The sequence below is a fragment of the Nicotiana tabacum genome, chromosome 14, assembly GCF_000715075.1.
Source record: "Nicotiana tabacum cultivar K326 chromosome 14, ASM71507v2, whole genome shotgun sequence".
Classification (NCBI taxonomy): Eukaryota; Viridiplantae; Streptophyta; class Magnoliopsida; order Solanales; family Solanaceae; genus Nicotiana; species Nicotiana tabacum.
Genome location: NC_134093.1, coordinates 108788273 through 108807135, shown reverse-complemented (window position 1 = coordinate 108807135; position 18863 = coordinate 108788273).

The following is an 18863-nucleotide window of genomic DNA, read 5'->3' as shown; positions in this document are numbered from 1 at the left end:
AACTAAAATTTAAACGGAGGCTTTCAAAAAAATTCCTAAGTAACTTTGGCATTACATAACATGACTAGGGGAAAAAAAGAAGAAGAAAAAAATTAAAGTCATGTTGCCAAAGCAATTACAGTAACGATTATTCTCCATATTTCTTAAGAGCTATACATGGTCAATATTTAGAAGCTATACAAAATGCGAGTGCATGGTAAGAGCATGTACATGCACACAACATGGCTAGGTAACACTAATATTTTACTTTAATTTGAAGAAAGTGAGTTGGGCCCCCTTATCTTTCTGAATTTACACCAGTGCCCTCAAATGAGTGGAAAAGTTCTAAATTTGTTCATGCTTCATTGACTTTTGAATTAGAAATTGGAATTTTAGGGCCAAACTGCAATTAATCACTGCGCCATTAACGGATGCCCCGCCTCATCCACTTTTTGGCATGTCCGTCGCCTAGGTGAACTAAAAGTTTTTTGGGCAAAATACATAATCGATCAGCCGAATCTAATTGTATTTTTAGCCCAAAATATATATAAAATATGTATATTTTTTTTATATAATATCCATATATTAAAAAAAAAAAATTATCGATTATTATTTTAGAAGCGCGTAAAAATATACATTTCTCTTTTTTTTGCCTCAAAAGGTTGAATAATTTAACTTTAAGAGTTAAAATCTAACTAGAACTTATAATATATGTATATTTAAAATATACATATCATGCATTCATCTATTAGATATAAATCTGCGTATGAATAATATCTTCTTATTTTGTCTTATGATTTGAGATTTTGTAAAGAAAACAAATTCGAGAAGAAATATGAAATGAACTCGAAAGTAGAAAAGCACTAGGCCCATAGTGTGAAACTAGGGGCCTACATAGACCGGGTTGGTTCGGATTTTGCAATTACCAAATCAAACCAATTGTATCGGGTTTTTAAATCTATAGACCAAACCAAACCAATAAAAGTTGGATTTTTCAATCTCGGATTTTTCGGGTTTCTTGAGTTTTTTTTTCGATAAACTTGTGCTCCAAATATTTCTTTAGTCCTAAATACGATTTTACCAATAACAAATTAACAACCATATTTTTATTTTTTAGCATTGACCTCAAATATGTTAGTCAATGGGTTGTATGGTTCCAATTTAAATTCTAAAAAACTGATGGAAACTTTAATCAACCATCCCTCCTCAATTCTCCTCACTTTCTCATGTTTAGTAGTGTCCATTGCAATCGCATCCGGAGATAGTGAAATAGTCACAATTTACACAACCATGTAACTATAGTAATTGAACTTTCCGAATAATATTTCTTCTGCCAACGCAAAAACACCAAAAAGATAAAATGCATATCATATAAGATTCTTATCACCAACTTTTTAAAAGTAGGCATTACAGCCAAGAGTCCTAAAATATAAACAAAAAAAGGATATATTAAACTCTAAAAAATTGATAGGGATTGAGTTATTTGGGGGTTTTGGCCTAATGAAACGTAGGGTTTCTTGCCTTTGGAGAAGAGGCAAAATGATTTTGATTGTTTTAGTCTTTTAGAACTAGTTTAGGACTAGTCAGTTCTGCATTAAAACTAGTTTTTGATTGGAATTTTTACACAAATAGCCGGCCATATAAATTGTTTACTTTTTCTAACAATATACATATATTATACATTAATTATACACAATTATACATATTTAATACATAAATTATGCATATAATATACATTCGCTGACTATTTTTAGTTTAAGTTGTAGGGTGTGCGACTATTTGGGTTAATTCTTCTTTTTGATTTAGGCTCAAAAATACTTTTATGGGACATACAAAAAATACTTACATGGGCTACAAAGCCAACTTAAAATATTATGCTGAATACAGAAACTATAAAATATATATATAAATTAAGAAATATTTATAACATACATTCTAATAAATATTTTTATCTATCTAATATTTTAAAATATGCATACATATAATATCGGGTCAGGTTGGTTTCGGTTTGACTTTTTTTGTTTAATACCAAGCCAAACCTATTATGGTCGGGGTTTTTTTTTCCAATATCAAACCAAACCAGCAGTCGGGTTTTATTTTCGGTTTAGCTCATATTATCGGATTGGTGCGGGTTATTGATTTGGTTTGTACACCCCTATTTGAAACTATCACATGCAATTACAACTAACCTAATTAATGATATTTATGTTGACACCAAAATTTGAAAATGGACATGAACTAGAAGGGTTTGAGCGACAAAAGCCAAGTACAAATGCAAGCCTTAGGCAATTAATTCATAGGCCCTTAGGCAACCAATCCATAAGCCAACATAAAATATAGCCCAGACCCATTACATTCAAGATAGAAATTAGAGGTAATAATTAAGTTAGGTCTAGTCTATAGAATTTGATTGAAACAAGATGTGTGTGAACCATTCAGGGTTACTAACTCTAGTTGGTTCATATCTTTTATAGATGATCATATCAGGATTACTTGTCAAAATTGCATAGCCAGTTTTTGGACTGGCAATTAAAAAATAGGCAGTATTTGTAAAGTCATTGAAAAGTAACCATTATTTAATACAGATGTAAAATCTGGACAAAAGTACCTTAGCTGAAACATAGAAAGTTCCAGCATAATATGGTGGATTATGGAGTTTTTGCGCATAAACTTCCAGCATATTATGTTGGAACTCTAGCACATTATGATGGAATCTCATATGTAAAAATTCAAACTCCAACATATTATGCTGGAAGTTTTTCGAAATTTTAAGGATGTTTTTGTTCAGATTTTATTTTTACATGAAAAAATACCTAAATTTCGATTACTTTTAAAATTGTAGCTAACTTTTAACTACCAATTATAAATTTCGCTATTTTTAAATTTCTCCTCGATTACTTGGGTATTACTTATGAAAGAAAGATATGAGTTGTACCAAATATTTAAAATTTCAATATTAGATTCAAAGATAATTGACAAAAAAAACCTTTTTTTTTTTTGGAAATTCCAGGGAAACTCGCAGCCCTATCTTTCAGGGGCACACTGGGTACTTGCTCATTGTGCAATAGTTTGCAAATTACACATGAGACTTACCGGATGCGACGAGCTTTAACTGAGAAGGTTGCTGGTGAGGAGGAATCGATCACATGTTTCTCATGTGAGAAATCACTCGCTCAACCAATTCAGCTAACCTTTACGGGTTTACAAAATAAAGGTTGTCAAAAGAAGGAATAGATATTTTCTTGAAATACCTCGATGTCTACTGATTTCTTCTCATTCACCTGTTTTTCTGTCAAAGGAAGTCGTCCTTACAACAACATATATATTTGGTCAAAGAATGCCTTTAGGGTTTGACTTCCAAACTCCATGTCAGATTCTCCTTCAATCATTCCAAATATCCAAGTGTACTGTTTTATATGTGTCTCACCTAGTAATAGAGAAAGTATGAGTATTACAACGATGGTATGACTTTTGTATAAATTATAAATCTCTATGTCTAAGTGTCAAGAAACAGAGTTTAAGGATAAAGTAGTTTTTGCATAATTTTGGTGAAATTTAGGAATAATTATTGGTAATGGCCAGTGGTACCGTAAAGAGCATAGACTATTAAGTATTTTAATATTAGTATTGTTTAGGATCATGTGTTAACTATAGTTAATTATTAATAATTGTAGTTAAATAAAGTAGGCATATGTCATTTGCTTATTGGCCGTTTGATACAATCTGTGCGGGCAAGTTTTTAATATACGAATTTACCGTACCGAAATTGAAAATTTTGGTCTTTGATATGGTATTTGGTATTTTAAGAAAAGATATAGAAATACCATATTGAAATATATATTAAGTTATCCAATACACATTTTATTTATTTATATATCATATATACTCTCTATTTACACATGTAGAAGATGTTACGCGAGACCACAAATGAGATGTGTGAGTGTGATGTGTTTGAGAAAATGCTCAAGAGAATATATTGTTTGAGCAAGACATTTGCTACTCTTGGCCTGTTCAGGGGCGCCTCAACAAACATGGTGGCCTAAAGCAAAACTTCAATAAGAGACCTTAAGTTTTTTGTTGGAAAAAAAAATTCATATATAATTTCGCTTGAAGTTCATTTTTCTAGCTTTTTAATATGTAAAGTTATTAATATTTTTATAATCGTTTCATTCTAATAATTTTTATTTATTTATATTACATCTAATCTATTTAATCTCTCTTGAGACATACTTTCTAATTTAGGAATTTTAATTTATTGTTCGTTAAAAATTTATCAAGGGTTCTTTTTGGGATTGTATTGAAGTTTTCAATCTTTTTTGAGTTATGAATAATCGAATTCTTCTCAATTTATGGTCTAGAAAGTGATTCCCAAAAAGACTATTCCTTTTCTCAATTTATGCTCAATGGTTCAATTTTTTTTTTACTATGAAAAATATACTTTCTCATTTAAAATACTAAATATTTTTTAAAACAAAATAACATATACACTTATTAGGAAAATTTGGGGCCAAAAAAAATACGGGGCCTAAAGCAGCTGATAAATTACCCCTTGGGCCGCCACTGGTCTTGTTCCGCTTGGTTTGAGAGCTTTACTAATTTACATGAGTCGATTCTCGCCCATTTAGAGCCCGTTTGTACATAAGAAATTTTTCCTTTTTTTCAAAAAAAAATTCAAAACAATGTTTGGTTATGAAATTTTTACAATTTTTTAAATCTAACTTGAAAACGCATTTTCGAATTTGAAAAACTGCTAGGAACCAGTTTTTCCATTGACAAAATGGAAAGTTGGTATTTTTACCTTTTACAAAGTTACCTATATTTTTGAAATTTATAAAAGGACCCCAATCACTTATTAAACATAGATAACACCTACGACTACCTACCATCTGACTATATTTTGACATCCATTGTTGAGATCTACAATTTATACGTTTACCTGAAGGAGCCACTACAACTTCTATTAGAGATTGTTCGTACAGTTAAACAATTAACATGTTTGATTATTTGTTTCAAGCAGGATAATCAAGTCGGGGTGGTTTTGATATTTTTTATAAATTGTGGGGTATAATCATTGTTCACAATAAATTTTCGTAGTCCGGAAAATAAACTGTAACAAAAATAATATGAAAAAAAAGAGATTTTATTGATAAATATTTGTGAGTACAATTCTATGTATCCCTTGATTCTCCTCTCTAAAATTCTCCGTGATTCGATAGCTTGAGAAGTGTCTTTCTCGAATGTAGGATGATACAAACCTTCGTGTGATATATTTAATCACCAAGAACGTCGAGTAACACTTTGTTGTTACGGGTTGATCTCCGGGAACAACTCTGTGGATCACTCCTTTGTTGAAGAACTATGCACTTGATGATTGATCTCTCTGTTTGTGGATGTCTTCACCATGCAGAATATTTTTCTCCCACACTGAATGTCTTTAGAGAGTTATGTAACCCCTTTATTTATAATGGTAGAGGATGGACAGTCCAGCTACATATGAACTCTCTTGCTTGATTCTGATTGGCTCATTGTTTTGGACTGGGATTGCCACATCATTTAACAAGTAACATCATCTTGTTGGCTTTGGTTTTGACTGGACATGCCATATTACTTGACACATGGCATGAGTCTGGGTCTTAAGATAAAATGGACCTTGGGCTTGAAAATGATAAAATGGACTAATTTTAATTTAAGATAATCTACGCGGTCTACCTATTAAAAACACTAGTTAACTCCATATACTTTTAAAATATTTATTTTATATTCTATACCTATTTTATAAAACTTTATTTATTTCTTAAATCTTTAATATCATCACATGCCATTAAACACATCCCACCTTTTAAGGGACTAGATTATCTTTCACTCCAACTTAATAAATTTCTTAAAACACTGCATCATCCCATAGAATTAGGATTATACATTTCACCAAAAAAATTCGAACCCTAATAATTTCTCTTGCTCTAAATAAACAACCCTCTCTATTCTTTTTTATGACATGGGACTCAAAAGGAAGAAGAATATTAAAATGGAACATTTGTTAAACATTACATCTTTACCATTTATTTGTCAGATGAAGTGTTTCATCTTTTTTTTGTTTTTTTCTTCTATCTATGTAATCAAAAGAAAAGTTAAAATAATGTAAAATATTTTAATTTGGGATACAATATCTAAACTAAAAAAAAATTAGAATATACTAGTATTCTAACTAATATATACACCACAATATTCTAATAAAAATGCAATATTCAAATCAAACATGTCATAATATTCTAAGTTGGAATACAATATTCAAACTAAACATACTACAATTTTCTAATAGAATATGATATTCAAACTAAACATACCACAAAATATTTTAACGTGGGATATATTATCCAAACCAAATTAAACGTAACAAATTACAATAGATTAATGAAGAATATAGTATTCAAAGCATCATACCATAATATTCTAATAAAGAATACAATATTCAAAATTAAACATATCATAATATTCTATTTTGGGATACAATATTCAAATCAAATATACCACAATATTTTAATTTGGAATACAATATTCAAATCAAACATACTTTTTATTTTTATTTATTGTGTATATATTGTTTTACTTGGAATATTAACATACTTTAATAGTATACAATGACTAGTTTACTGTATAGTTTTTTATTGTATACAAGAAAATAAGGACAAAGGTTTCCATAATTAAAAAAATAAATTAATGGATAATATTTTTTTATTCTTTAACTTTATGTAAAAGTTTAAAATGGATGTAGTAAGATTTTGGATTTGCTTCGTATATATAATTTCCTTTAATTTAGGCGACAAATTTGTTAGGTAGTTATTGCCCTTTGACTAATTGAATATGTGGAATAATTAATTAATGTATACTGCATGTAATTTTATAACTGAAGTATATAGTGTTAATAATTCTTTAGAGGGGGTATATCGTGTAAAGTTTTCTTTAATTTATATAGTCCAAATTAATTATTTAACCCAAATGAATTTAATTTAAATTTTGTATGGATTAGACCCAATAATTTTTATATGTCTACAAATGCCCCCTACTTCAAGACTTGAAGTATCCATGAGAAGAACACATTCTTTCTTGCCCATAAATAAACAGTTTGAATTCTTTGGGCAATCGTGACTCTCCAGTGAAGCATGTAATCAAAGCCATCAAACAAGGCCGTCTAACTTTGCTTTCATTTTTTACATTGGATATAAATTCAATGACATATCCCTTGCCATACGTGAAGTTCACCAACTAGAACTGACCTAAATCGAATTGGAAAAAACTTTTGATGCCAAGTATATTGTACTTAAACAATACTTTATTTTTATAGCAAAATTATTGTAACCAAAACATGGTCACATTGAACAATGTATGACAATTCCATCATAGATCAATTTCTTATGACAAATCCATGTGAAACATGAAGCCTTCCCCTCTTCCACCTTGATTTGAATTCAAATACGTCTCATAAGTTACCCTCTAATGAATATTTATCATTTAAAACTTTCAAGTCAAACAGGAATTTCTTTTTTTACTTTAAGAATAATTCTTTTTCCATAGGGAAAGTTCCACCTCCTTAAACAATCTATATAAGGGATTTTTGTTGCCTTTATCTTGACATATGAGAGTCGTGAACATAGGATTCCTTTCACTCTAAACACAGCTGCTCGTTTTATGCTTTCACTTCTTTTTTCATTTATTTTTCCCTCTAAAACAGAAAGAATATCAGGCATGCCTTTTTTAATTGCAGTACTAGTCAGCCAGCTTTGTATCCTTACGAAAAAGAATTCACATTTTTCTGCAGGAGACTTCAAATCATGATCTGCTTATTTCTACCAAAACTAGACTCATAGAACTGAAACATATAAAAAAATCAGCACGAATCTCCTTTTGTGTCAGCTGAAATTAATTTTCGAAATTGATCTACACGTCTGGCCCGTGTTGATCTCACAGTTTTGCGCACTCTCGACAAAAAATTCATATCATGAGATCAGAGAGTCCAAATCATGAGCTGCTTGATTCTATTGATTCTAGACTCAAAGAAATTTAGCATATCAAAAATTTTACAGCTAAATTCCTTTTGGATTGTCTGGGATTAATTTTTTGAAGTTGGCGTACGCGTCTGGCCCGTTAATCTCACAGCTCTGCGCACTCTCGGCAAAAAATATTGTATCTCGAGATAGGAGCGTCCAAATCACAAGTCGTTTAAGGCGTTGAAAATTAGACACCTAGAGTTACAAAAAAATATATAAATCATAGTTAGGATGTCCCTAGGTTTTCCCATATAATTTGTTGAATCTGGAACACAAGTTCTGACATGTTGGCTTGATTTTTTTTCAGCTTTGCACGCTCTTGCTAAAAAGATGCATATCTCAAGATAGGAGCATCCGAACTACTAGATGTTTGCACTGTTGGGAAGAAGACTCTAAGAGATACAATATCTATAAAACTCGAAGTTTCAGCCCTTTTGGTCCGAAAGCAGAACATCTCAATTAGTGCACCGAATGCATCTATCGCCGTTAACCAACCCAACCAGCAGGAACCAAAGCATACAGTACCCTACAGGAAGATAGCAGTGAGCCTATGTCGAATTAAGCATCTTGTCGTCAACATTGACACTTACTGCTAAACTGAGCTTTGTACCGTCGACACCAATCAATCATGTGAAATCACAAGTTTCATGTCGTCTGCATCGACATTTATGAGTGGAGTTAAAGTGTCGTGTTGCTGAAATGTCGTGATATTGGCACCGAGGACTTTCAAGATATTTTCCTTTGCAGGATTTTGCGAGAGTTCCAGGGATCTTGATATCCCTAAGAAGATGCATTACTAGCAAACCTCTTGTCTCTTTGTTGCAGATTGGCGAGAGAGACACATGAAGTGTCCTTTCAACCTTGGCAATAAAATCCCTACTCTTGGAGGCTTGGAGAGATAATATTTCATCATTGGCGGGCCAACACATACCACATCGCATCATTGCAGGTTGACGGGGAAGACAACTGGAGTAGGCCTTTCCAACTTCGGTGAGCAAACACTTAGCACGCTTCTCAATGCAACAAAATCACAAGCCACTTCTTTCTAAAGAATCATAACTCGCTGGGCTGAAACATATAAAAAATTCAGCACCAAATTCCTTAAGGATTAGCCGCAATGTGTTTTTTGAAGCTGATAAATGTGTCCAGCATTTTAAATTTATAACATTGTACAGTCTCGCCAAAAGATTGATATCTCGAGCTAGGAGTGTTCAAATCGCGAGCCGTTTGAGCCATTGAAAAGAAAACTCTGACACCTGTAACACCTAAAAATTTCATAGCAAGAGTCCCCTCAAAATGGCTGCAATAATATTCTGCAGTTGCTCCTCATGTCTGTCGCACTTGCAATCCAGTTGTGTGCACTCTTGCCGACAAAATCATATCTTGAGCTAGGAGCATCAAATTTTCAAGTCATTAGCACCACCGAAAAGGAAATCCAGAGATCTACAAGGCCTAAAAAATGTCTTGGCAAATTTCCTTCCTCAAGGGCTGTAGTTATTTCTTGAATTTAGTCTAGACGTCCATCATGCTGTCTTTCAGCTTTGTGCCTTCTTGCTGAGAAATTCTTGATCTAGGAGCATCGGAACTGTTAGCCATCTGTGTCATTAGAAAGAAAACACGGAAAGAAGAAACACCTGAAAATATCATTGCATAATTCCTTTTGGACTGGCTGCAATGATTTCTTGGAGTTCATATAGTTGTCTGCCATGCGTTTGTTTTCCAGCTTTGCGTACTCCTGTCAAAAAAATTCATATCTCGAGCTAGGAGACTCCAAATTGTGATTCGTTTAGGCCATTAGAAAGTAAACTCATAGAGCTATAACACATATGAATTTCACGGTAGAACTCCTTTTAAACTGGAAACAGAAAATTCTCAAACTCCACCTAGCTGCAGTAACTTTTAGATTCTTGTAGTTCTGGCGAAAGAAATAGTTCTTGAGCTAGGGGCCTCCAAATTATAAACAGTTTGTGTTGTTGGAAAATAGACATCCAAATCTACAACATACAAAATTTTAGGGGCATAACATCTTCCAGATAGACTGCAGTAGTTTTTTCAAAGTTGATCACGTTGTCTGTTGAGCTTGCTTTCTATCTCTATGCTCTATGAGTTGTCCTGCGAATATTTTTTTTTTATTGAAATTGACTTTACAATCTTGCATGTAGTAACTTTGACTATCAAGACTCACAAATCTTATCTCTTCGTTTTCTTTTGCAGACTAACAAATGAGCTCAAAGGGTCCGGATATCAGACTGAGATGTCATACAAGATGCGGATATGTTGAAGTTTTGAGCACGCAAAATCTCTATGAGAAAGAAATAATTATTATAGTAGATCGTCATGCGAAGCCACCCTTTTTTTTTAAACTCATGCGACTCAACCTAGAATGAAACTCTAAACTGCCTACATACCTCGGTGAAAAGGATCAAGTCATAACGTAGTTCCGAGGGATGAGTTTTTTTTTCATGTCCTAATTTTTGCCTAGGCCGCCTCTTTCGAGGTTTTCAACCTAACGTTTTATTTTTTGGCCGTATACAGTTTAGACTCATGGGGACCAGGAGTATAGCAACATGCAGTTTAGGCTCATGCGTCAAGGAGCTTCATGACTTGCAGTTTAGGCTCGTGCGTCGAGAAGTATAGGTGACTCTCATGGGAAGTACTGCTTCAGAAATTTTCCGTTGATCGGACCAACTCTAAGACCATCCTTATCAACGATTTTGTATGCGCCACTTGAATAAGCTTCTTTCACCACATATGGCCCATCCTATTTTGAGGTACACTTGTTGCCTATGCATTTGTTGAGGATTATGGGTCGTCGAACAGCTAGGACTAAGTCTCCCATTTGGAATGATCATGGCCGCACTTTCTTGTTGAAGGCTCTAGCTAGTCGAGCTTGATAGCACTCCAATTTTTGTTGCGCTTCCAATATTTTCTCATCCAATGCCTCTAATTCTGCTAGGCGAAGTTGAGCATTCTCTTCGGACGTGAGTCCTTCTTGGATTGCGATCCGCAATGATGGAATTTATTGCTCTAACGGAAGGACTGTTTCTACACCATACACCAAAGATTAAGGAGTTGCTTGTGTAGCAGTTCTGAAGGTTGTCTGGTATGCCCACAAAGCTTCACCAATTTTCTCATGCCAATCTCTCTTGTTCTTTATAACAACTTTCTTCCAAAGGTTACCAAGCGTCTTGTTAAAAGCTTCAGCAAGTCTATTGGCGGGTGCATTATACATTGAAGACTTATGTTGCTTGAAACCAAATTTCTCGCATAGAATCCTCACGAGCTTGTTGTCAAATGGAGTTCCATTATCAGTGATTATGTATCTTGGTATGCCGTACCTAAAAATTATGTTCGACTTGATAAAATCGGCAACAGTTTCCTTTTTTACTTCCTTGAGTGGAACGACTTCAGCCCATCTAGAGAAGTAGTATGTGGCAGCCAATATGTACATATATCCCTTTGATGACTTTGGAAGCGGTCCAACAACGTCAAGTCCACATGCATCAAAAGGCCATGAAGCTACAGTTGGATGAAGAGGCTCCGAAGGTTGGTGGATATAGTTGGCGTGGAATTGACACACTTGATATCTTTTGGTATGTTCCATGCAATCCTTCACCATTGTGGTCCAGTAATAGCCCACCATTTTGATGCGAAAATGGAGTTTAGGACCAGATTGGTGTGTTTCACATCAGCCAGAATGTGCTTCCACCATTGCTTGGTGGGCTTCTTCTTTGTCAAGACATCACAAGAATAGTCCTTCAAAAGAGTGGCGAAATAATGTCCCCTTGTAGAAGATGAATCGTGGTGCCCTTCGCTTGATGTCTGTTCTTTGTCGCGGATCCTCGGGTAACTTTCCATGTTCAAGGTACTCTATCAATGGTTGCCTCCAATCCTCTTCTTCAATCACCTCAACAGACATATGATGAATTTCGTTGATTTGAAGAACAAGAAGTCTAGGAATGACCCATCGATGACACACATGTACCTTTATTGACTCATTCTTTCCAAGTGCCATCGTCGTGGCCAAGTTAGCCAAAGCATCAGCCATGCAATTTTCTTATTTTGGGATGTGGTTTAAGAACACTTGGTCGAATCTTTCAAGTAAACCAGAAGCATATTGATGGTATGGCAAGAGATTTTTCTTCTTTACCTCGTAACTACCCAACAGTTGGTTGATGATCAACTTAGAGTCGTCGTAGATCTCCAACTGTAGAATCTTCATGTCTAATGCCATTTCGAGACCGACGATCAAATCGTGGTACTCCGCGGCATTGTTGAAACATGTTTCACCTAAAATAAAGGAGAATGGCAAGACTTGTCTTTATGGAGAGATCAACACAACACCTGCCCCCGCACCATTACGACGTGAAGATCCATCAAAGAACATTGTCCATGGTGGCAATTCTTCAATGAACAAAACATATTCATCTGGAAACTCATTAGACAGCTCTCATTCCGCTGGAAGAGGGTGATCAACTAGAAAATTGGCTAGTGTTTGTCACAGCCTTTTGAGCTATACATATGATCTCATATTGGTTAAACAATATGGACCATCTTGCTAGGCGTCTAGAAAGAACATGTCGAGTTATCACGAACTTCACAGGATCTGCTCGAGAGATGAGTTGGATGGTGTATGCTTCAAAATAATGCCTTAGTTTCTTTATTGCATAAAGTAACGCTAAGCATATTTTCTCAACAGGCGCGTAGTTCAACTCAGCTCCTATCAGAGTTCAACTGAGGTAGTACAAGGCTTGTTCCTTTCCTTCATCATTCTCTTGAGCAAGTATTGCCCCAAGTGAGCATTCTTGTGTCGCAATGTAGAGTATCAATGGCTTCCCAAGCATTGGTGCCCCTAACACAGGTGGATTTAGCAAGTATCTTTTGATGCTTTTGAAAGCATTTTGACATGACTGATCCCAATGAAAAGGGATATCCTTCCTCAATAGATAATTGAAAGGTTGATATCGTCCGGCCAGATTAGAGATAAACTTTCATATGAATGCTAAGTTTCCCTGTAGACTTCGAAGCTCCTTCAAGTTCTTTGGCTCGGGCATTTTCTGAATGGCGTCAATCTTTGCGGGATTAACTTCAATTCCACGATGACGCACAATGAAGCCAAGAAACATTCCTGAGGTAACTCCAAATCCACATTTGAGTGGATTCATCTTTAGGTCGAATTTTCTTATACTTTCAAAAACAATTTGAAGGTCTTCAAAGTGGTAACGCCTACTCTTCGTCTTCACCACTAAGTCATCAATGCAGCATTCAACACTCTGATGAAGCATGTCGTCAAAGATGTTTTGCATCGCGTGTTGGTAGGTGGCACTGGCATTCTTCAGACCGAAGGGCATCACTTTGTAGCAGTATGTCCCTTTTGGAGTTCGGAAAGCAGTACACTCTTCATATTTTAGAGACATTTTGATTTGATTGTATCCGGAGGACCCATCCATGAATGACATAGCTTCATGCCCTGTTGTAGCATCAACCATGAGTTCAATAATTGGTAGCGGAAAGTCATCTTTCGTACATGCCTTATTTAGGTCTCGAAAGTCAACACAAACACGTATTTGACCATTCTTCTTCTTGACAGGTACAATATTCGATATCCATGATGGGTACTTCACCTCTCGAATAAATCACGCCTCGATGAGCTTGTTGACTTTGACTTCAATTTGTGGTACTAGCTCGAGTCAAAACATGCGTTGTGACTGCTTCACAGGGCGTGCTCCACATTTTATCCCTAAATGATGAACGACTACCTTAGGACTAAGACCAAGCATTTCTTTATACGACCAAGCAAGGACATATTTGTACTCGGCCAATAACTTGGAGTATTCCTCCTCCTCCTGAGGCGTAAGAAGCGCACTAATGAAGGTGGGGCGTAGATCTTTCGGAGTGCCTAAATTGAGTTTCTTAAGCTCATCCACAGTTAATTAACCGCCATCTTCTAGTTGAAGGGGAGCCTCGTGGACTTCATCATCAACGTCAATGCATGGGATATCTTCCACAGTTATATGATAGGATGTTTCCACAAAGTCTGACTTTTCTCTATAACTTCCTTGGATGGTCGGCCTGGCTTCTTTCTCTTTCTCTTTCTCTTTCACTTTCTCTGCTTCTTTACGAGGTTGGCAAGTGTAAACAATGGTTCTCCTTTGCACATTCAGTGGACCATCTGTGGATATTGACAAAATAGACTTCCTCTTCAATGTGATGGGAAAGCACTACATATTTCTTTGCCAGCAACAACTTCAAAATGATCCTGCTCCTCATGGACTTGCTCCTTATATTTTGACAATATCTTTCTAGATGGTGACTTCCTTGTGCTTCCTAAGTGACAAAAGATAGAGGTGTTTGAGGTAGTGGAAACTTCTTTTAGATGTTTAGATGATACACGATTACCTTTGTGACTTAGCCTTTCAAACACCGAGACCGGAGGGGTTGAGCCTCCAATGAGATCAAACACTAAAGCCCGTTATTTCATTTTCCTAACCTTATCTTCCTTCATCTCCTCTACCGAGGTGTGTTATGATGAAGCTATCTCTTTGCTTCTCTTAGATGAAATAAAGAGGCTCTGCCAAACTGAATCCCAACCCAAACTTTAGAGTGGCGACGTAGTGCCCTTGCTTTCTCAACTTCATTTGGGACTCATTGAGCCCATGTATCTTTTCACCAATGACTTCGTCTTTGAGTTCTCCTAGTCTGATGGATTGGATAAGTTATAACCAGACTTTTCAAGCAGTATGAAGGCCTTAGGATCATAGTGCCCTTTTATTTTATCTGCTTGGAGATTACCTTTAGTAGACTCACAAGTCATGTATGGGATTTGTGCAACTAGGACAGTCATATGATCCTTCAAATGTTGGATATCTTTTTGACTCATTTGCTTCTATGGAGTACATTCCTGTAGCAAAGGTTACCCTTTCTTTCGACGCTCACATGGAACATAGCAAAAAACTAGATGCTCCTTATCAGTCTTTGTCTGTATGTCACCTTCAGATGATGACAACTTAATGGAGACTTCTTCAGTTCTCTTCTTAGGCAGCTTGGTGGTAGTCCATTGAGCCTCATTTTCTTCTTCTGACTTGACATCAACTTCATCGACTGATGATGGTTTCTCCACACTCGGTTCACAAGAATCTAGGTAGAATTTTGCATCTGCAAAATATGACTCCATCTCAGTGAAAGGATTGATGTCTGCATCAATTTTGACTATCTTTCCATCCCTTATGTACTTCAGACATTGATGAAAAGTAGACGATACCACTCCATCCTCATGAATCCAAGGACATCCAAGTAGTAGGTTGTATGATGTTTTAGCATCGATGACATGAATCAGGGTGTTTGACTTCATCTCACCAATGGATAATCCCACGCGGATCATACCTATGGCTCGTTGTCCTCCTTGGTTGAAACCTTGGATTGTTAGGTTACTTTTGGATAGCCCATCAATAGAGATCCCAATATTTTTTAGCACCATCTTTGGCATGATATTGACAGTCGAACCATCATCAACAAGTATACGATTGAGATGTTGTTCCCGAATGGCGCCTACAACGAACAAAGTTTTGTTAAGTGGCCTAGACCCCAGCAACAAGTCATCATTTGTGAAGGAAATTGTTGCACAACATGTGACAACTTTTCTGTTATCATGATGTTCTTGTGTTTTCATTAGAGCGAGCTCATCATTGCTTTCCTTTGTTTCGTCAGTACTAGAAACTACATGAGTTGCACCAACGTGACCTCCATGAAGGAATTTTCCAGGAAAGAATTCATGCAATGTGATGGGCTTTTGGAACTTCGGCGATAAGTCACTGTTAATCTTCTTGCTAATAGAAGATTTGATACTTCTTGATGGTTGTAGCTTATCCACATCGCTTATTTTTGCTCTTGGCTTAGGAAGTGGTAGCCTCAAAACTTCTTGATGTCTTCGTTTCTTATGAGTGACTAGAGTCCAACCCTCATCGTCTTTGTCTTTGGACTGAGTGTCCAAATTTAGTGAACCTTCAAGAGTTTTCCTTGGAAGATCAACTTCAACGGGATCGAAACTTCCAAATTGTAAGAAGGCAGTGCTTGACGCGTTCTGCAACCTTGAACACTTCTTTTCCTTGAAGGCGATACTTGCATGATTTGCTTATGCTGTTTCATCTATGCCTATGATGATTTTTCATTCACTTACAAGAGCCATGATTTTCTCCTTTAGGATGAAGCATTTCTCTGTAGGGTGGCTAATGACGCGATGAAACTTACAGTATTTCGGATCGCCAAATTTACTAATTTCCTCAAGCCTTTTTGATTCAGGGAGATAAATGACTTTCTTGGTCAACAATTCATCGAGGATCGTAGGTACGTCTGAATCTGGAAACGGATAAACCTTCGCCTCCAATTCCTTCAATGTTGGACGACGCTTCTCCTCTTTGGGATATTGACTCGGGGTCTTATCCTCCTTGACCTTTTGTTTAGTCATGACTTTCACCTCCATAGATTCTTTGGTTTGGTTCTTTGATGCCACATTTTTCTTGAACTCTTACTGATCAGCGAATGGAGATGCCATTCCATGGCTTGCGATTCTTAACTCCATGCCACGAGCTCGCGTTGCAAGTTCTTCAAAAGTTCGCGGTTTGATCCCTTGTAGGATGTACAAAGGCCCCCAGTGCATTCCCCGAATACACATCTCCACAAAAGATATTTCTGAAAGGTGATCCTTGTAGTCCAAACTTAACTCCCTCAAACGATTGATGTAATCCACCACGGGCTCATCCTTCCTTTGCTTGGTGCCTGTCAACTCTATCATGCTTACAGTTCTTCGGGTACTGTAAAAATGATTAAGAAATTCCTTCTCAAGTTGCTCCCAACTGTCAATGGACTCGAGCTCCAAGTCAATATACCAGTCAAATGCGTTCCTTTTCAGCGAACGAACAAACTTCTTTACCAAAAGGTCGCCATGCGTTCCAGCATTGCTACAAGTCTCGACAAAATAGGCAATATGTTGCCTTGGGTTTCCTTTGACATCAAATTGATGCAGATTTGGTGGTTGATAATTGGCGGGCATAGTTAGACAATCAACTTCTTAGTATAAGGCTTAGAGTAGTATAATAAACTTTGTGATGGTCCGTCGTATTGAGCTCTGATGGTGTTTGTTATCATGTCTTGCAATTGTTGGACAGATAACGCCGTAACCGAAGTGGATTATTGTTCCCTCTGAATGCTGAACTTGGCAAGCGATTCCTCGACAACCATTTTTTGCTAGGCGGAGACAGGTGAACGAGGAGGGACGTGGCTTGACTCTCCAGGTGCATAGGCCTCAAGTTTGTTCATGAGTTGAGCGATTTGAAGGACTTTGTCTTTAACAGATTTCTTCAAGACTTCTATAGTCCGTTCCATCATGGCAAACTTTTCGTCCAAGTTAGTTGCGTCGGTCATTAAGGCGTTGACTTTCGTTGAAACCGGAGAATCCACCAGATTCTCAAGTTCACCAAGGTTGGAGGCTGTTTGAGAAAGTTCGTCAAATAACGAGAATGGGGTGTTGCTCCCAAAGATTGTGGTTGCAGACGTCACGTGAGATCTGCTCTTCTTTGCCATCTCCAAGGAGGCGAAGTATTCGGATCCATCCAAGCCACTAGTTTTGAACTTGCTTTGAGTGATTGGGCCAACATGACTGAGCTCAGCGGATGCGGCAACAGTAGTATCTTTGCATGAAACATCACACTTGCGGAAGGCCATTGTGGCAGTAGATTTGAAGTTCGTAGTTTTCAACTTGCAAGAAGGAGAGATGAAGGGCATAATGGGTCCCACCGGGCATGCCAAAATTTGTTCGCAACAAATTTTTGTAGTCCTAAAAATAAAATACAACAAAAATAATATGAAGAAAAAGAGATTTTATTGATAAATATTTGTGAATACAATTCTATGTATCCCTTGATTCTCCTCTCTAAAATTCTCCGTGATTCGAGGGCTTGAGAAGCATCTTTCTCGAATGTAGGACGATGCAGACCTCCTTGTGATGTATTTAATCGCCGAGAACGTCGACCATCACTTTGTTGTTACGGGTTGATCTTCGGAAAGAACTCCGTTGATCACTCATTTGTTAAAGAACTATGCACTTGATGATTGATCTCTCTGTTTGTGGATGCCTTCACCAATTACGGAATGTTCTTCTCCCACTCTGAATGTTTTTAGAGAGTTATGTAACCCCTTTATTTATAATGGTAGAGGATGGACAATCTAGCTACATATGAACTCTCTTGCTTGATTCTGATTGGCTTATTATTTTGGACTGGGATTGCCACATCATTTAACAAGTGGCATCATCTTGTTGGCTTTGGGTTTGACTAGACATGCCATATCACTTGACACATGGCATGAGTCTGGGCCTTAAGATAAAATAGACCTTGGGCTTGAAAATAATAAAATGGACTAATTTTAATTTATATAGTCCAAATTAATTATTTAACCCAAATGAATTTAATTCAAATTTTGTATGGATTAGACCCAATAAATTTTATATGTCCACAATCATGTTTTATGGTTTTGAACAAATACATCCAAATGTGGTGCAAAAATTATAACCAAACACAACTTTATCTTCAAATTAAATTTTAGTGAAATTCTAATTTTTTTTTTTTTTTTGAAATTTATGTCCAAACGCCTACTTAATCTATATGAAAGTGTTAAATTTTTTTTTTTGACTTCTTTCAAAGGATAATGAATGGGAGGAAATGAGTTTAATAGAGTTTGTCTCTTGAAAATGATTTTATTTATTTACTCTTTTGAAGGTGACCTTTGAACTACAATTTTTGGCATTTATGTTGAGGCTCGCAATGAAAATGGAGGAACAAGGTA